We start from the raw sequence: 19053 nt of genomic DNA, 5'->3' as shown, positions 1-19053 counted from the left end.
TGGTTCCACCGCTTCAGTTTGTTCCAATGTTTGACAACCTTTTTTGAGAAGAAATTTGTCTTAATATCCATCCTAAACTTGCATCCTGATGCAAGTTTCCTCGTATCCTGTTGCTTGTTATTTGGGATAAAAGACTAACCCCCACCTCTCTACAATCTCCTTTCAGGAGGTTTTAGTGAGCGATAAGGTCTCTCCTCAGCCTCTTTTTCTCCAGACTAAACAACCCCAATTCCCTCACCCGCTCCCCATAAGACTTGCTCTCTGGACCCGTCACCAGCTTTGTTGCCTTTGTCTGGACAAGCTCCAGAATCTCAATGTCTTGCAGTGAGGGGCCCAAAACTTGACGCAGTGGACACTGTACGTTACACCAGGAATAACACTGAGCTTTACTCAGATGTGAAGCCCAGCTCGGTGCAGGCGTGTGATGGGAGAGCTGGGGAATCCGTCTGGGTTCAGGAGGAGATGCCATGTCCTTCACCAGCCCTGTCCCAACCGGGTATCCATTGGCATCTGGGTGACATTGCTGGTGGCTCTGTCAGGCTGGGCTTTCTCACGTGAGACTCCTCTGCTCTCTGTTACACTGAGGCTGGGTAAAGCTGTCCGAGGCGATGGGCCAGCTCTGAATTTTGCTGACAGGGACTGCGGTGGAGGGATTTTGTTGAGGCCCCAGCTCAGGGCAGGATTTTAGCAGGTGTTGGGGTCTCCCTGAGGCCAGTTTCCGGCAGGCTGAAAGCCGCCTTTCAGCATTACCAGTGATGACATTGGGTGAGGAAAAAATTTATTTTTTTTTTTTAAATGGTAGTTTTTTCAAAGCAAGATGTGAAAAGCAAAAAGTCCTTCTCAAACTAGAATTTGCTTCCTAGAGTCGAACACCGAAAACTAATGAAAGCCAGATGCCTTGGCCTGTCCCAGGAACAGGGAAAGGATTAAAAACAGACCTCAGCAGCCTGAAAATCTGCAGTTACAGGAACCTGCTCCAGGACCCAGGGTCTCCCAAGCAAAAGAGGAGTCTGGGAAGGGCATATGTTTGTGACACCGACACACGGTGCGTGCAGGCGGTGGAGGGGACCGGTACTGCTGACACAAGGTGAGGCAACCTCCAGGATTTCCCCAGGGGGAAGGGAGGATGTTGAAAACTGCTCTGGGGTGCCCAGGGCTCTGGCTCAATGAGTCTGAAGACCCACTGGTGCAAAAGCTGTGTAGGTGTTTAGGGTCCTTCCTGGACAGACACAGCAATTTGGAGCTGAGCTGTGACAAGGTGGGTTACACGACCATCAGACAAGCCCAGCTTGGCCACCCATTGCCCCTGGCTTTCCTGTTGTGGTACCAGTGTGTGAGGCAGTGCCAGGCTCTGCTCCCATGGCGTGTTCATCCTACCCTTCTGCGTCACTATTTTGTGGGAAAAGGGGTGTGAGTTGTACATTTGTTGATGGAAATAGATGAGCATGGCAGAAATGAGTCTGACGCACTTTCTGAAGGACCAAGGTCACCATACGAGTGTGTGCATATGCAGGAATATATGTCTGAAGTAGTTGTGTGTGCCTGTATGAATGATGTGTACATGTGTGTCTGCGTGTACGTAGCCACTCGAGCAAAACATACATGGGCTGGAAAATGCCTGAAAAGGCTACAAATAATCAGTACAGTGGGTGAGAGAAGCCCCCTTTCCCTGGGCTCCCACAGCCACCCCACCTCTGCCGAAGACAATGGCAGGAAGCCAAGGAGGAAGAAAGGGATTGGGGGGAGCTGATCCACCCCGGGCTTCCTCTGTTTCACACTGAAAGTACCGAAATTTGGAGGCTTAAGTCTTTTTTCATCAATGTTTCATTTGGACTGAAAGGGCTCGTAGAGCCACACTCACTAGCCGTGCCCCTGGGCTCACACACAGAAATCAGGCTCCAGGATTTCATCCAGTCCTGCTGATTTTTCTGGGTGGGGATGAAACACTGATTTCCTCTCAGGAAAGCTCATCTCTTCCTGGGAATGGTTAAACAGTGCTGACTGTGGCTATACCTTCTGGGAGGAAGGAGAGAGAAACACACCCAGCCAGTTCCAGGCTTTGCAAGGGGTGCAGACATGGGAGAATAATCTTTAGTAATGAGAGACTGTCGAGCATTTTGTTACAGCCACTTAATGCATGTGTTTGCCCGATCCCGAGGTCAGACAGTTCTGCCCTGGTGTCCCTGTTCAGACCAGAGAAGGATGCCACATCCAGGCAGACACAAGTCTCCGTGTGCTCTGGATCTGGCTCTTGCTAACACTGCCTTTGGGGGTGGATCAGCACAGGCACTGCTTGCCCTGGGGACACACTCCTCTACCTGTCCCTACTGACTCCCCTCACCCCACCAGCCTGGGCTCAGCTCTCAGATTTTGATTAATGATTGATCCACGCGGGTCCTCCAGTCACAGTTGACTTCTAAATGGTGCAGAGTCCAGTAGACACACGTATGTTATTAGCATCTCAAGTCCAGCAGAGCAAGTAGCCCTTCATCGCACACACTTTCGCCAAGATATTATAGCAGAGTTTCCATTTCCTGGCAGTTAACTCAGCCTTTCCCATTCAACATCAAGAAGCAGTGCTATATTAGCAGATAGGTCTGCAGAGTTCGGGAGCTTCTTAGTCCAATTTGGAAATCCAAGAAAATTACTGTGACAAAACATTTTTCTGTCATTTACACACAAAGAAAAAGAAAATAAAAATCAGGAATTTTCCATAAATTGTTAGTTTATCTCCCCTCTGTTTTCTTCCCCCTTATCCCTCCTAAATACACAAGTCTAGTATCACCCAAGCCAAGCATGTACCAGTGAATATGAGATTAAATAAAAGTAGGTTTGGATATTGATAGTATCAATGTATACCTATGGATATCTGACAAAGCTTTTCTGTATATCTATTTTTGTGCTGGTTTTGTCATAAGTTATGTACTTAAGATATTACTTTAGATGGAGAGAGGAAACGCAACTGAACCTCTCCCGGAAAGCAAACACTGTCTTGTATACCCCTGTACAGGTTTGAGGGGTATAAAAGATATGAGTAAGAGGAGAGAGATCTGGTAAAACTCTTTTCTTTGCCTTGTATTTTACCAGGAGAGTCACTGGAGCAGATCCCTGGATTTAATGTGAAAATTTTTTTAAGCCTTTGTTTGAGGAAGCTACCAGGAGCACAGCTACAGTCAAATAACTCTTTGCAATGCCGTCATTACCAGCAACAGGTATGTATTGAAAAATCAACCCTTTTCTAAATAAATAAAAGACTGGCAGGCTGGTAAAGCATGAGAAGTGGTGTTGCTCAGGTGTCTGGGCACAGAATTGAGTTTCAGCCCTGGTGTCCATCTAGCTTTCTTATCCTTGGGAATGACTAAAGGCAGTGAGGTTAAGCATCAAAACCATAAATCAAATGAGGAGTTGTTGGGGAGGGAAAGGACGGCTGAAAGCAGCTGGGTTTCCTCCAGCTTTGCTGCTGTCCTTCCAGGTATTGACTTGGTAGCATCCTCCACGGTCAAGGATGTGTATGTTGGACTTGGACTAGGCTGGGCAGGTTGCACAGATACAATGATCCCTGGTGGCCCTGGGTAGATGGGAAGAGCCAAGTCCCTCAGCTGTGGGTCTGCTGGTGGGGCAGACCCTTCTTATTCATGTAGATGGGTTCAATTGCAACGTCTTTGCGGCCAGGGCTGTTTTCAATCTGGTGGCTGTGCCCAGAATAACAGGAGCAGGATGTCAGTGGGAGCCTCCAGAGCTGCTGCAGCACAAATACTGATCAGTCCCTAACAGATAATGTTTCCTGTCTCCAGCTTTTCAGAGAGCCTTGTGGGACAAGGGAATGGAAATCTTCCTCATCCTTATACTGGTTGCGGTCTCCAGTTCAGGCAGGTATAACAGGGAAGTGCCTGTTTGCTACTTCATCAGCTCTGGATGTTCTCCAGATGCCATTGTGGGGACGTGGTGTCTCCTGAGTAAGCAAATACACCCGTGAAGGCTCATTCGAGCGATGACTAGCTCTCCCACATCTTGGGAAGCCAGTGCTATCTGTGGCTCTGCCCCGAGGAAGCTGGGTACCGGCTGGGTAACAGCCAGACCTGGGCGAAATGGCCGGGCAGAGCTCGACAAGGGAGCCAGGAGGAAGGAAATGAAGTCAGCCCTGTGATCCACACCAGATGCACACACACTTTGCTACAAGTCCATTACCCCTCACCATGCCCTGCCCTCATCTGGAGCTGGGGGAGCTGCGGTGTGGAAGCGCGGTGATTTGTAGGGACCGGTGTGATCCCACCCGGGCTTGCGTGGTGGCTGATGGACAGCCAAGCCTGAAAATGTTGGGTGGGGAGTGATCACAGAAAATATTTGCATTGTTTATCAGGACATGAAAAAGTCATGGGGTTTAAAGGGTATATCCACCCAGTATAACCAGTAAGTAGTTGCTTAAGGCAGCCTGCTGCTGGGACAACCAAATCACGGCCTCAGGGCAAAGAGGGGAGAAGATCCAGTTCCCTGCAGATCTGCTGGCAGCAGCCCTGGCTCTGTCCTGAACTCCTGCAGGACTGGGATGACCGTGGCCCCGATCCCAGGGGCCGTGGCCGAGGAAAGAGGAGGTGAGCTCAGCAAGGCGGCTCTGCGGGAGCTTCTGACACCAGGAGATGAGGTGAAAGAGCTGGAGCTTGGCCTTTTCGCGACTCTTAGTAGCACTGATTTGTTTGAAGAAGTAGCATTTGGAAGGAGAGGGAGCGGAGCAGACACAGCTGTGGGGTAGGAGGCCAAAGGAGAAAGAGGCAAGATGAGGGAAGACCATTGCTAGGAGACTTGTTCAGCCAAGCCAGCTGCACATCTTGTGGCGTGGTTGGGGTTTTTTTTAATTGATTTTGATACTAACAGACAATTAAGCTGATCTATTTATTTTTTTTAAGTTTCTCTAGTACTGAGTCATTTCCTGGGGGGGTGGGAAGAAGAGTAGCATTTTTCTCAAAGCTTCAAAACAGTGTTTTAGGATTTGGGTTGAGGATTCTTTCCTTCTTTGTTTCTTTCAATGAAACAGCTACATTTAAAAAAGCATGAAAACAAACCCCAGAGGTTGACAACCCCTAAACTTCTGCCAGAATTGCTCTTTGCTTACAGAAACGGGTGTCCATGATGGGCAGCCCAAGGCAGGATATGATACAAGGTGAAGGACGAGACCTGCTGAGCACCAGACTGCCTTGTCATCATCTTCACCCGCCGAGCTTGATGCTTTTTCCAGCTCCTACACACGTCACTGGTGTCAGTGCCTGTCCGCTCCACAGTGTGCTGACCTTTCTTCTGGTTTATACATCAAAACAGGCTGTTTTGGCAGTGGTTTCCAGTTCAGTAAGGCACATGCCTTTGCACTGTAGTGGACACAGGGCAAAGATGCTTATAGCCCCCAACACTTACGTGTTAATAAATGCTGTTGGTTTGGGGAAGCCAAGTGTGAAACGGCGGTGAGTCTGGATCCGTTTTTGCCAGAAAGCTCTAAGTACAATATGTTAGTTAGATCTTTGACTAATAAAAGTGGACATCTGCCATCAAGCTAATTTACTAGAGATTAGAGCCTAATTAAAACCAAAGAAGCAAAGGGGCTGCCAGCCTCAGAGCTAAGCACACTCACAGAGCAGCGTGCACCAAGAAATGCACGGGCTTTTTGAAAATAACCAGCAGTTAAGCCACCTTGAAGGAGAAGCCACACCACCCACATAACTACCAAGCACTAACTTCACTCTGTCCTGTGGGTTGGGGACAGGAGAACCACCAGCCATGGTGGAATGAACAGCAAAAACTTCCATTGACATCAATGGGTCTTGGACCATCTCATGGCCTTTTTTGTTTGTTTGCCACGCACATCCTGCAGTACTTGGCATCCAGAATGTTTTACGCATAGTTTCTCAATGGAAAAGGAACACACACTTTCAGAGTTATTGCTTGTATGTCACACAGTTGGCATTAGAGGGACCATTGCTCTTGGTTGAGCACTGGTGTAATTAACCTGGGAGTCAGAGTCAGTGCAGTTACCTCAGAGCCAGAGAGGCTTACCTCACTGCAGTATTTAGCCAATTATCCTCCCTAAATAGGGTGCCATGAAGCCAGTAGTGGGAAGAAAGAAAACTGTCAGAGGTGGGCTTGTTGCCTCAGTGAATATGGCAGGAAACCACAAAAGGTATGTTGGGACCGTGCACAGAGCAAACTTTTGATCCTGCCTCTCCCCCCAGTTTCTCAGCTCTTTCTTTTATGGTGCTTGCTAGGACCCTTAGCACCGCCTGATGTGCAATAACACCTGGAATTAAGTGCTAGCCTGAAGGACTAACACTTGGAGGTCAAAAGGCACATGGTCAACATCAGGCACTTGTAAAATACAGCCTGTCTGTGGAAAGCAGCTTGATTTCTTGTTCACAACAAATTGTATTAGCCCATTCTCAATTATATTGAGGAGGGGCAGTGATTTAACATTTTAAAACAAAACGAAGCGAGAGGATACTGGTGACTAATTTCCTCCAAACAACGTCATGCTGGTCATCTTCCTCATATGTTGTTTGTTTTGCTGATTAGTCTTTAGCTAGATGTTCATATATCAACTATTATTTTCCGCTGTGAATTGTGGTTTTCTGCCCTGCAGCAAGTCCAGTTTCCAGGGCAATTGGGAAGCCAACTCCTTTCTAACTACGCAAGAGATGAACTGTGTTTCCTGCAACTTTAATGTCTCTAGTGTTAGTGGTTGAGTAATAGCCAGACACAACTGTGTCTTTTGCAAGGAAATATGCAACAGTTGTTACTTAGAAGTTTATAAAACTTACTTTTTTTTTTTAATTTAAAAAAAAATGTTTTGAATTATTTGAAGCTGCAATAACAGTCCTTTCCAGTCAAAGTTTACCCTTCACAACAACAGGATGCATTGCTCTATTTAAGCAAGAAATAATATTGGTTTTAGTCACTACACACGCTTTGCTTCCTGTTGGGGATATTGCACAGAAAACTAATTCATCGCATATGAGATATCTAATTCATTGTGTATTTACAGATTTTATATACAGGGATGTTTTCTAATACCATCTGTGTGTAAAGAAATCTTAGCAATAAGGTAGCGTGATCTGTTTATGGGCTGTACAAGCGACAATAAAATTAAGGAAAGCAGCCTCTAAAAGACTACGTTGCTCTGTTAGTATTAGCAAAGCCATGTATATTTAAGGTCTCGATGCTTCTGACTTACGGTTGGAAAAATTTACTGCCACAAAATGTTTGTTCTGGTTGTACAAGACCTTTCACCTACAAACTCCCAGTTGCTTAAAAGGCAATTACTGGGAGCAATGGCAAGATTTAGCCTAAGGACTTACTTCTGCATTTGCCCCTTGCTAATGATCTGCTGGGATTCTGTCATCTCCCAAAACATAAGCACAGCAGCAGTAATGCTGATGTCTGTCATTGCTTCCTTACTTATATTAACAGTTTATTTCATGGCTGACTTCCCATCTTGCTAAGTTAGTTTCTCCATGTCAGGCTGTACTAATGAATAGAGAACAGATTCTGAGCTCTCTCTCTTCCAGGGGAAAAAAGCACAAGCTCAGCTGAAAGCAATGGAGTTGCTCTGCTTTGACCCGGGCGTAGGGAGGATCCTCCTCCGCCTTCAGGTAAATGCCCTGGGGCTTTTCTTTCAGCCAGGCAAGAGCTGCTGCTGACATTCTCCTAGAAGCAATTAACATTTCAATCATCTCTGTATTTCAGCAATGCAGTTCCTGTCATAGTGCTGAGGCAATAAGATGTGACAGGCAATGCCCCATGCCTCCGGACTGAGAGGCTGTAATGAGATCTCAAGAACTTCCCCTACGGTGGAGGACAGGCTGGATCTCTGTGTTGCACACTTAGTGAGGTGCTGGGGAAGGAAACAGGCATAGAATCATAGAATGGTTTAGGTTGGAAGGAACTTTAAAGATCACCTTGTTCCAACCCCCTGCCCTGGGCAGGGACACCTCCCACTAGACCTGGTTGCTCAAAGCCCCATCCAGCCTGGCCTTGAACACCTTCAGGGTCCAGGATGAACACCTCCGTGACAACTTTTGGGTGTGCACATGTAAATCAAGGCTGTGCCGTGGTCTCCATTTGTTTATAGAAATGTATATTTTTTTAATCTCTCTATCTACATGTCACTGGAGAGGTTTTAATCAAAAACTATCAGTGTTTGCAGATCCAGGGTTTCAATCCTCCTCTGAAGTCGGGCTGAACATCTGTCAGCTCAGCTAATTGTTCTAACATTTTCCTGCTGAGGTCTCCACTGCTGGGAAGAGGAAGAGGGTGTTAAGCCACCATCTAACCCCAAGGGCCAAGTTTCCTTGTTAGTGTAAATTGGGAGCCTCCATTCAGTCCGGTGGAATTAGAAATAAAATCGTGGTCAGAATGGACGATGCTTTTCCCCAGTGCCAAGGCCAAAAGGGGAACTGGGTCACACTAAATAGAGTAGATAGAGGGGAAAGAGGCTCAAGGGGAACCTTGTCATTGAACTTCACCTTTATCCTCTTGCCACATGAATTATGGTCCCTGACCACTTCATCTCCAGCCGTGTTTAGCTCCATTATCACTTCCACCCGTCTTCCATCCTGTTTGTTCATTTGGCCAGATCTTTCATTGCAGTTAATTGACCTGGTTTCACCGTTTTCTGTGAAGATCGGCCAAGCCTCCCAAGCTGGAGAAGTGGGTCACCAAGCATCGCCTTCACTGGGGCTTGGGGGGGAGGTTGCCTTGACTCTCTCCCAACTGAGGAGCTTTTTTGCTGACAAGTGAAGCTCCATTTTCACCTCTGTTTCACCAGGTTATGACTGGCTTCTGTAGGAGGAACGCCTGGGAAGTGGTGTGAGGAAAAGGAGGGTCTGGTGAGTCAACATCTGTGCAAACCATTGTGGACGTTGGTGCAGATAAATTTAACTCGGGACTTAACTCTGTTTGAGAAGTTTCAGACAGAAAACAAAACCAGCAGATTGTAAATCCCCAACCAGGGGGTTATTGCCAAAAGGATACACGGCATCAAGCGCTTAAAAGAAACAAATGTATCCAAAAGGGAGAAATAATCCTTCTGTTAAAACTACTGCAAACAAAACTGCAAATGTTGCCATCAATGTTGAAATCTGAACTGTGACAGAGTAGAATTTCCATTCCTCAAAAACTGTATTTTGGCCCAAAGTGGGAAGCAGAAAACCTTCTGTTTAAAAAAAAAAACCCAACCCATCAACAAACAGAAGCCACAGGATCTACCATTTAAACTCATTTTCTTTTCAGGCCATGCTAAAATTATGCTTAGGGTTGTATTTGTTAAGCTAAACGTTCAGCTCTAAAAAGACCCAGTCCAGAAAAACAGGAAAGTAACTTAGTGTATGTGGACAATTTTATTCATTTCAATGGACATACTGGACTATTTCAAGTTAAGCACCAGATTAAGTACTTAATCAGTTCAGAGCCAAAATTCATCCAATTTCTGTAAGGAAAAAAACCCAATCCCATCTCAGTACAACTAAAGAAGTGTGTTGTACTTTAACCTTTTGAAATACAGAGTAATAGCAACTTGAGAAAATAGACACCTCCCAGGCTGAATCACAACGATGCTTGGAAATGAACAATAAAATTCAGGCAGCGACATTTGCTGTAAAACAAAAGAGCCCCACTTCACCCTGGTACTCCCATATTCTACTGTAACACTATCCCTAGAGTACAGCTGCAAGTGGTTTTCTTAGTATAATTGAATGACTCAGCCCAAAAGTCTTTTTTCCTCTCTCCCCCCTGAGTGACCGATGTGCAGGAAGAGGAAAACATGTTTCACACGGGAAGTTTTCCAGAATCTTCCTGAACTTGTCAGACCTTCCTCCTCTGCTTTCCAACTCTGCAATACTTTTACTGAAAGCTGGCTATGGTTAGGCAGAAAAGGGATGGGTAAGTGGACCAGCAGATACATAGAGCTATGTACCCTTCCTTATACCCCATTCAACGCTGCCTTCACTGCCAAATAGAACTTCAGTGTCAACATGAACCTAGCAAGCCCTTGGTCTACAACACAGCTCTGGCTTTTAACGTGGTTGCTCAAAGCCTTGCTGATGCAAATCAGGCTGAGAGTCGGAAGGGGGTGTCTTCTCTTGATAACCAGAGCACGGAGAAGATCTGTCAGCCTGGTCACATTCTGAAGGGCTGTGAGGCATCATCTCCTATGGCATCTGGTCTTTATTGCCTGCTGACAGACATGAGCATCAACCTCCCTTTTATTGTTGAACAAAGCGAAAGCAGTGAGATACTCAGATTCTTGTGGTCACGGGAGAATAAGGAATATTGCTGAGCTGTAGTACAGCGTTCAGCAAATTGTGACTGTATAGAATTGTTTCAATTACTCCATCATTATATATACGGTTAATACGTGAAAGCCAAGGCAGGCAAACATATGCTTTGGGTTTTATCTTCTGCACAAGCCTTTAATCTTTCCTCAGGAAATTACTGTGTAGTTTATCAGTACCTTGGCGTTAATTTTTAAAAACTCAAGACTTCCAGCAAAAGGAACTGGCCATTTACTTTTTTTCTTTCTTATAAATGTAGTTGTTGTTACCTCATTAACTATTTAGCATCCTGGCAGGTGATCACAATGAGCTTAGTTTACCAGAACCTCAGGGTTGTAACCCCTGAAGGAAAATGTCATTGCTCTCCTTATCTGATACATTTTGGTTAGCAGAGATTTAAAAGCAGCAATAACAGACCCTTAATACGATATTCTTGGCAGGAAGATACAAAATAACTATTAAGGTGGTCTACATCTGTTTCCTTTTTTCATTCATTTTGCAGTATCTAATTGCACAGTTAACATTAATCTGCTTTCACAGTAACTTGGGTTATTTTGTTTCTGGGTTTAGCCTCCACATCGCTGTCATTGAATTTCGTTACTGCGATTTCAGTGGTAAATGATGAGTGTCTTTTTACCTGTGTACCCAGACTCCTGCAGTCAAAGCAATTACCAGCCCGTCTCTTTGAACACCCCTGTCCGAGAAAGGTGTGAAGAACGACCAGGTTTTCTCTGCTCGCTTCTGTATTGTCAGAGTTTGTATGTGTAGAGTTTGGTAATTACACATAAAACAGTACAAGATTTTTGAAGATTGGGGGTAAATCTGTGGAAAGCTTTATGCACTTTAGAAAATAAACCTATCTTCTGAGTAAGCACATTTCCCCTAAAGTACCTCATATATAACAGCAGAAGTTGAACAGCAGGTTCAGCAAAAAAAAGGGGAAAACAGTTATTTTCTCACAGGATGGTAAATAATTTTTATTATTTTTTCCTTGCAATATGAGTCAAAAAGAAGACAAATGTTTCTTCTCTTTAGAGAAACGTGAGAGTTTGCTCTCTTTTTCAACGTTCAGGTGTAACGGGCTGACTCGTGGGGCATGGCTTGGGTAGGGTTGGCCTTTTGCCATGCAGCAGGGGGCTTGGTGCCCCACCATGGCCAGCACGAGGAGGTCTCAGAGGGACCCTCTCTGTCATCCTGGCTGGCCAACAGCCGTGGCAGTGCATATTATGTATAGAGAAGAAGAGGTTTAAAAATAAGATTATTAAGTGCTTCCTAAAAAGGCAGGGCTGACCTGAGCATGGCCTCTGTACTCAGCGCTGTATTTGTTTGCAACTCTGCAGGTGCCCAGTGCGTTGATTGTATTAGAAGTGGATAAATGCAACCTGATAAGGACAACTGTGATGTTCTGCTCCTCGGTAGGAATAATCAATTGCAAATAGATGGGGTAAAGAGCCAACAGAGCGCACAGCAGTTGGCTGAAAAGGTATGGGGGTTGGAGTGGACTTCAGGCTCAATGGGAACCAGCAGTGTCATGCAGCTCTAAACAACAAAAAAAAATTTTAAAAAAAGAGGAAAAAGAGGCAAACATCATACTAGGATAGATCAGTGAAAGTGCAGTCTACAAGCTGTGAGATCATCACGCTCAGCATGAGTCAGGCCACAGCTGGGGTGCTGTATCCAGCCTGGGGCGACGCACTTGAGGACAGTTGTGGGTCAGATGGAGAACAGGAATGACTCAGAAACAGAAGTTACCAAGAAAAGCTGAAGGCGCTGCATTAAGCTGAAGAAATAACTGAACAGAGGTAATGGCAAATATGTAAATAGCTGCTGTGAAGAGGAAAAGAGGCTATTCTTAATGTCGATTGTAGGAAAGGTAGTGGTGGGCTTAAATCATAGAACCATATAGCTTGGAAATTAAGAAACAAAATTGCCAACAGGAAGAGACACAATAGACTAGATTGCCTGAAGTTGCCTCACTAGAATGATATAAGAACAGGTTGAAACATGTTAGTTAGGATAGGATGGGTTTGCCTCCAAGCAGGACTGGGAGACCTCCTAAAAGGTCTCATGGTTCTATTTCTTATGCTTCTGTGCTTAGACATAATTGTATTGCTTTTTAAGATGTTAGGGACCAAATATAGAAGACTTTTCTAGGAAACTTCCCCTAGACTATGAACATCAGGGTTCGATCTTTCAGAAACCACAATGACTAATTGTGTGGCAATGTGTGGTAATTCAGTTTGCCAGCAAAACGACTCTGAGACAGCGCAGGGAACTCTCAGGCCGGTGCCCTCTCTGCTTCTTCTCTCTGTTCTGCAGAATTTCTCCTTGATTTAACAAGGTGCCATATTTGGTTTTAAGTTGTAGGGAGTTGGTGAGGAACGAAGCCAGAATGTGTCTTTTCTGCTGCCTCCTATTGCTGTTCTCACAGAGAGGAGCATCTCTGCTCGGCTGTTTCTATCCTAAACTTCTGCATCCTCCACTGGTCCCATATGCCCAGTCCATGCAGCCAGTGCTGCATACACAGCATACTTCTGGTAGCTTCACCTCTTCCCTCCAGATTTATTTTGTCAGGGTATCTGTTCACTCCACGTTTCCCCCTCTTTGCTGCCAGAATGTCAGGGTGGAGAATTCAAGATGAGTATTTAAAAAACAAAGATCAGGCTTGGGGCAGGCAGCAGTTCTGGATGTCTTGCTGTTGTTGCCGTAGGAGGCAGAAAGAGTCCCACCAGCGTATGGTGACAGGTAAAACAACCCCCAGCAAAGCCCCTCAGCGAAGAGGGAATATATTCCACAGCTCAGTTCCCTGCTTGCTTATGCACTCATAAAAGCTTGTTACCAGAAGAAGGGGAGAACAACAGGTTCTATCCTGGTGTTCAAGGCAGGATAGAGGAGGTAATGGCTTAAAGAGAAGGAAGGGAGGAGCAGGTAATGGTTTCAGATTTACATCTCTTTCAGTGAGTCCAGTGATGGTCTCAGACTAATTGAGTTTTTTGGTTTGTACAATTTCAGATTTCAGAGTTCAAGTGCTGTTGAGAAGAAAAAATCAATATGCCTCCCATAAGAAATAAAAATCACCCTTGGCCCTTCTGTGCTTGTACTTTTTAAAAATGAAATTCCAGCTAATTATAATAGGTTTATCCCAGCTGAAGGACATAGTTTAGAATTTGGATGTGAAGATTGTTTTTATTTGACAGACAGTTGGAAAGGGTGCACATGCTTCAAAAAAGCATTGCTGATTTCTGACAGACAGTAGGCATAAGCCTAAATGTACTTTTCTATTTTAATTACGTGACCAGTACTCATGAATGGGAGCCTGAGCTTTATCTCCACTGACCTTGAAAGTCCCCTGGAGGTTTATCATGAAATGAAACATATGTTTTCTGGTGATTTCTGCAAAATGAGGAAACATAAAAACCACTTGTTCTAGTTTTGATTTTTTTTCAGGAAAAATGTGATACAACATCAGAGCTTCCACATTATTTCAGAAGTTCTCCGCTTTAGTTCCTGAGAAATATATGTGATTTGACAGTTGTTTGCAGATATTTGGATCAGGATTTCATACATTACAGGCTGTCCCCTGAATATCTGCACACGTGTAAGCCACATGAACGGTAATTCCGGCTCTTGCTGATAAATCATCTTAATGGATGATCATCTTAATAGATAAATTATTGTAATGAATGAAATGTATGTCTACACCTCGGTCATATTAATGACTCTATAGTAGTGTAGACACACACAGACTAGCTATTAATTGATAGCTTGATTATTGGTCCTGTCACAGTGACCCAGAGCTCTGGCTCTGTCCAGATTTGGTTTGGTGGCGATGCCTTGGTGCTTACTCCAGTTTCAGACCTGACCAAAGGCACTGGTTACAGCCCACACAGAGAAGTCCTACAGAGCCTTTGGAGTGGTCTTGTTACACCCACGCTGACAGCAGGGACAGGAGTGGGGTGTGAATCAGCTGCTCTCTGGAGGTCACCACGGCTACTGGGAGCCCACCTAGAAGCCAGAGCGCCCAGTGAGTATCCTGTATGTACCAGTAGAACAAAAATTCTCACCAAGGGGCAGGATGGAAAAAAGGGTGGACAAGGACATGGATGCAAAGAGAAATACATCTACATGAATGTGCCTTTCACCTCAAGTATTAGGTGACTGCAAGGTAGAGAGATAAAGTGGTTTTGATGTGATTTTCTACAATTAGTACTCCTTTCTTTTTTTCCCTCTTTTTACTTTTTCTCTTTTTTTTTTTCTTTTTCCTATGGGTTTTCTTTTGTTTTTCTCTTTTTTTCCTCTCTCTCTCTCATGTCCTCCCTGCATATCCATGTCTTACTATTTTTCACACTTCTTTTCCCTAAGGCTTTCACTGTGCTTCATCCCAGTTCTTCCCAACACAGCTATGCAGATTTACAACCCCTTTCATTTCCCATGACACTGCTTACATTTACAGGGCAAAAATCAGCCTTTTCTTGCCAGGTTATGCAGCCGTCCTCCCTGCCACTCCTGAATGACTCTAGACTGCTATTCCCTTGAGGACTAAACTAGATTGGGATTTATTAGACCCTTAGCCCCCTGTTTGAATGATACATGGCCTCAGGCACAGGCACTAAGGTGAATGCACACTGTTTCTTTGTAAAGGCCCAGTAAACCATGCTACGGAGTGCACTGCCCCAGGCATTCCTAAACTATCTTGTCCTGTGTCAGCAAGATGCCTTAAGAACTCTCTGTAGAGCTTTCACTGCTTCATTTTCCCTCTGCTCCCACCCTCTGCATTTCAATACAGTAAGGAAAGGACTCATCATTAATTGAAATTCCTTTCATCAGCCCAGATATAGCCTGAACAAAGATACTGACATGAAAAAGCAGTCAAGAACATATCTTTAAAATGTCAATTTGCCAGTGACAGGCATAAAATGCAGTCACTGCAAATCAAGGCTCTAAACCCTCATTGTATATCACATAGCTGTCTCTCCCCCCCGTCCCCCCACATTATCCCTCCCATAAGTTCTGATGTTTGTACATCTTTGTTTTCCTTTCCACATTCTTCTCATAACGTATTCACAGCAAATCTGGGGATAGCTGGGACTTGATTAAACTCCTGAAAATCTTAGAGAAAGCTCTTTTAAACCCTGAATGGTGTCATTTATCTTAGACTCATACTTCCAAAGAAATCGATCATTGAAGCTCTGTGGGTTTTCTCTAATTTTCTTTTTCTTTTTTTTTTTTTTAGTCATTCTGCTGAAGTAGTTGATGCATTTTTATCCATATAGACCTGTAAGTTGAATGTTACATGGGTTTACGTGGCAGGAAATTGCTACGATCTTGCTCGGTTGCAGAAAGAGAAATAAGAAATGGAAGTTCTTGCCACTGGCACAATGTAGGGAAGGATACACCCAACAGAAAAAACATAAGTATGGGCCATCTACTAAAGGCTATATTTAGCCTTCTTACCCTGGGTGACTAATTTTGGTGTTGAATCTTAAAGTCTTGACTCTACAGAGACCAGGGGCTGGCACTCTGGCATCTTCTGTGATCGGAAACATCCACCGCCCTTTGGCGCTTGAAGGCCCCACTGAGTGTGAGGACCAGCTTCAGCTGTCTGCAAAGGAGGCAGCAGTGTTGGTCTGCCAAGGGAGGGTGAAGAGCCACGGCCCCAGTGCCTGCTTGGAAAGGAACAGAGTGCTCTGCTGCCAACGGGGAGGCTGGTCTCTGTGGGGTGGAGGACCCATCTCATCCCAGGAGCAGCAGTTACTGCCCTGACTCTCCCTTCCTCCTGACAGCAGCAGGAGCAGCAAGGTCAGCCCTCAGGGGGCTCAATGTCTGGCTCTCCTTCCTTGTCCACCCCTTCCCTCTGCTCTCCACTTCCCCTGCAGCAGTGCTTTAGCATCAGCCTAGCACCGGTTTGCTGGGGGCAGCAACAGTAGATTTTACATACCTATCCGAGAAACCTGCAATTGGTTCTATGTTTCTAAAGAGCTCCTCACTTTAAAAATTTTAAAAGTTATTGACGCCTTTTTGTTACTCCTCATGAGTGCCTAGCGTTTTAGCTATGAAGCTACGAAGAAAAAGAACAAGAGCTAAATTGTAATTATACAACTAAAGACATGCAAATGGAAGAATACATGGAAACAATGAGACACTGCTGGTCAAAGTGCATAACGGAGGTGTCCCTGTCAAATCCTCGTTCCCTACCAGCTTTGGCTGCATCGCAGGTTTCTTTCTTGAGACCTCTCTACTACATCCCCATCATATGATCCCTCTTTTCTTTTATTAACTCCTCTGGCTAATGCTGTGCCTATAGCACATCCCACACAGCATTGCTGACTTCATTGACAAGGTTTTCACAGTGCATCCTCACTCATTTCACCTTCTTGTCGCTAGCACAAGAGTGATATATGTCTCCAGTAAGTTCTCGATGCCACCATCCATGGGTTGTCTTTTTCAGACACACCACTACATCTGCTGCTTTTGTTTTTGGGAGGGTCAATCCATCCCCAGAGCAAATTAATTTTTGTCTTTCAAATCCTTTCTTCAAGCACACCTTTGCCCTAAAACTGCAAATAACTTGGCAGTGGCTTGTCTGATAAGAACAAAGCCAAGCACACTGATTAATATTGCTTCATTATTTCCCCTGCACCTCAGTTGGGTAGACTGCAGTGTGATCTCTTGCCTTGTGCTTCAGCTGGGGGAGACATTGCTTTTCAGTGTTGCTACTGCTTTAACACGTTCTCTAATAGACCTGAGATACACAGATACTAATTTATATGAGCAGTAAGAAACAATACTTGCACTCTTTGTGCACTATTTGTCCAGGAAATAAGAAAAAAATGCATTGAGGAACTTCCTAGCTCGAATTTGGCATTTGTCACCAGCCCTGCAATCAGATGATGGCTGCACGTGTGCAGGTAGTAGATGTGGACTGTTTATCCAGCTGTAACAGTCACACAGTTGGCAAGCGGCAGCAGGAAGTTAGGCATGGTTAGTGTTTAAGATACATAATCTTCACAGGGCTGCTGCCAGGTGTCGTCTTTGGCTTCAATCTCACCGTCTTTCGCCTATTCTTTTGTCTATCTAGCGTTCAGGAAAAGGAAGGGGAGTGCAAAGTGCTCTGCCCTTGCAACAGTCACGGTGAGACTACAGGACATGGTGGAAATAATCGAGTCATAACCAACCCCTGCGTGCTGTATTTGTCATATCTACCTTTTCGGTAGCTATTTGAAGTTTTTCCCTGCTCACCTGAGGCATCTTTCTAGGTCTATCAATAGTTAATTAAAGGCTGATAGTAAAAGTCTCATAGATACACATTTTCCTGTGGGCTTCTTCCCTTCTTTTAGTAGGGCTGACAATTTGTTTATTATTAAATGCTTGTGTATTCTATCCTTGCATGCCATATATTAACATTTAGTGAAGAAGCAGGGTACTTCACTGAGTCTTAGTGTCATGTTCGTTGTAAGGCACAGCAGTAGGGACATCTTTATTTACAGACCATTAAAAAGATGAGTTCTGCGGTAACAGAACAAGCAGAAATACATGTTTTTCTTGAGAATTTTCACAGCATTTGGTCAAGTGAAAACTATGCAGACGCCTGCTGGCTGCAAAATGAAAAGGAGAAGAAAGAGCAGAGGGAAGTATGGGGTTGGGGAAGAAGAGAGATAAGAGGGACTGCTGGACTGAAGCAGGAGTATTGAGGGGAATACACAGAGGAAAGATCCAAAATAGCCATTCTTCGCATACCAATTTCAGATGTTAAACATGATAAATATTGGCACACACCCTATCCCGTGTCCTTCTGTGCCCACCGTAGCTGAGTACCTGGACATAACAATGTCAGAAGACACTGGAAACACCCTCATCACAATGAAAGTGTGAGATCTTTAGCAAAAGAGGTGGCTGAAGAAGGAGGGAGCAAGCTATGAAGGACCAAAGTGATCTATAGTGGTTGAAGTAGCCAGCACAGTTGTTTGGTGGGCTACTGTAATTAGGAAAGCTCTGAGATGCATCTAAAATGTTAGGAGAAGAAAACAAGCTCTGGGCAACACCAGGGACAGGCTGTGTGTGAAAGGCACGAGGCTGCCTGTACCCAATTTTCCACAGCCACCTCTTCAGCCCAGCAAGCTGCAGCACAACCTCCCATGACTGCCACAGATCCTGGAAGGCTGGAGATGTGGCTGCCACTGAAGCAGCACACAAATGGATGGGTAAAAAGTCTCTCTTAAGCACCTGTTCATTACAAGTCCCCTTTGACAATTCAGGATACAGAAAACACACTAAATTTGTGCTAATTTTAAGTTTAATTTGTGCTAATGGCTTTACTTTCTTGAGCTACAACCTCATGGACACTGTGTTTCAGCTCGCCATGACGGCAGCAGTATTCAGGAACTCCTTTTTCTTACTTTTTCATTTTCTTTCCATCCTTCTCATCCAGCATCATTTCCATTTCAGCCACTCCCTCTTGCTCCCTCCTTCATTTTGTTCTCCAAGACTTTGGCAAAAGTTACCTTTCTTGAGGAGGCACCCACTGTGCAGGAACTAGTTTATTGTATGAGAGATGGACTGAGATTAATATAAACTACAGAGAATATATGATTAGCAGAACGAAGAAACACTAACTAATAAGGTTTGCATGGGCCAGTTCACTCAAGGAGCAAATTTCATGACACTTCCCCTTAGATTCAGAGAGGACACTTTAATCTCACTACTATAAACATGACCTAAGGAAGGACCAGGGTGGAGCATGGGA

This window comes from Calidris pugnax, unplaced genomic scaffold (genome assembly GCF_001431845.1).
Source record: "Calidris pugnax isolate Ruff unplaced genomic scaffold, ASM143184v1 scaffold70, whole genome shotgun sequence".
Lineage (NCBI taxonomy): Eukaryota > Metazoa > Chordata > Aves > Charadriiformes > Scolopacidae > Calidris > Calidris pugnax.
The sequence above is the reverse complement of the archived record's forward strand: the minus strand, read 5'-3'. Positions refer to the sequence as shown.